The following is a 2,183-nucleotide window of genomic DNA, read 5'->3' as shown; positions in this document are numbered from 1 at the left end:
CGTCTCTCGTCTCTCTCTCTCTCTCTCTCTCTCTCTCTCTCTCTCTCTCTCTCTCTCTCTCTCTCTCTCTCTCTCTCTCTCTCTCTTTCTCTCTCTCTCTCTCTCTCTGTTTCTGCTTTTCTCTTCTTTCGGTCTCCCTTGCCTTTCTTTCTCTTCCAGGGCAAAGAAGAGGCTCGAGAAGATCTTCCTGAGACCCGTTGACATCGGCAAGAATATGCCAGTCAGCGTCGCCGTCGGGACCTGCACAGTGACGAAGCGATAAGCGATTTTAGGCAAGTCCTTTCGGTCGTGAGAGACCTTCCGTGAACGGAAGCTGAGACCAACCGTCTTTGCCAGACGCGATAAGGTTGATCGTTATGGAACCCAAAAATCTTGGTGGATTTTATGATGTTATTGAAGACGAACTTCAAATAAAAGACTCAATCTTTGGCGAATCAAAATTATTTGTTGAATGATCTTCCATTTATATCTATTTTGACATAAAGAACTGCAATTAATATTAGGTGTAATAAAAAGAAATCCATTATTTTTGCATGAAATTGAATGGAAAAATAATGGATTTCTTTTTACTACACCTAATATTTTCCTTAAGGAACTGTTTAGTAGTGATATCTTAGAAATTAGATTGGACTTGATAAATATGTGTTTCACAGTTATATTATGTAAAGAAATACTTTGTAAAGAAAATTTTTTGTAAAGCATGAAAAAGTATTTGGATATGACATAGGAGAGAAAGAGTTAGTTATATTTTTTCTGTAATTATGACAATCATAAATGCAATCAATTTTTAAATATTTTCTTTTAATAAAAGAACTTAATTTGCTACAAAAAAAGATGGCAGAAATAAATTCCTACTTTTTATATATCTACTAATACAATAACATAACTAATACAATAACATAAAATATATAAAATAATAAATATGAAAGGATAACAAACAATAGCTATAACAATTTTAATATACTTATAATTTGAGTTGTAACGAGCTTATTCTGTCATAATTATAACAGTCTTGCTCTGCCATATTTTGTAATTAAAATATTTGAAGAATATCTTTTTAAAGATTCACAAAGTGAAACCTATATGTTATAAAATAAAGTATCTAAAGAGATACAATTGCATCGCGTAATAAATAGATTTAAAAATGTTACCAATAATATGTTTTATTTTTTCTATTTTTGACAATGGAAATAATAAACATTACTTATATTCAAAAGTCCAAAATAATCATATTCTTCATATAACGTACTATCGGCACACGTACGTATATAATTGTCTCCGCATGCGGGCTACGGTAGATTAAAAGCTGTACACAACGACGAAGATCCGCTCGAGGGCCGCCGACGCGATCGTAAAACTTTATCTGAAATTATCATCGTCATAGTCTATACAGATTACCGCCAACGATTTCGGCGGGCACCGTCAGCGATAAAGGAACAATCCCGCGGCAGCAGGATCGAGCGTACCGAGAACAATTCCGCGGCGGTATCGATATCTGCAAGTAAGACCTGCCACGGTGAGAGCACGGAGTGCGGACATGAATCGAGAATCGTCTCGCCGGAAAGTCGGTCGAACAGTCATCTTCCTTCGGCGATCGATGCGCGTCCGGTTGGTACTCAAAGGGACCGCCGGCGATCCCCTTATCTCGCGACGGGGTCAGAACGTCCCGGGCAGCCCTAAGCGAGGCTCCCAGGCGGGAACAATGACGGTCTATCCGCGCGGCCACCGTGCGCCATTGTTCTTTGTTGCGGCATGATCGAGGCGGAATCGGGGAGACAAACCGCGATTCGAGAGCGCCCGGGGCCGATGCTCTACCTACGCGCATCAATCACGTCCTCGGGGCCTCTCTTATATTTTAATCTTCACTCGTTAGGAACTCAACGAAAAGGAGAAACGACGTTTCGTCAGCTAATAATACGGGACGAAGGTTCTCTTGCAGGTGGCAGCGGAGATATGTTGGGATATGTGAGAAAATATTATTGAAGTAATATTTGAAATATAATTGAAAGAAATATATCCAGAAAATGGAACTATGTCGAAAGTACTGTAACATTCAAGATTGTTTATATACATTCAGAGAAGAACATAATGGTCATAACTTATTAAAATGATAATTATATAAATTATATGTAGAATTAATGTGTATATATATATATATATATATATATATATATATATATATA

The sequence above is a fragment of the Atta cephalotes genome (genome assembly GCF_000143395.1).
Source record: "Atta cephalotes unplaced genomic scaffold scaffold00035, whole genome shotgun sequence".
Taxonomy (NCBI): Eukaryota; Metazoa; Arthropoda; class Insecta; order Hymenoptera; family Formicidae; genus Atta; species Atta cephalotes.
This window is presented reverse-complemented; position numbering follows the sequence as displayed.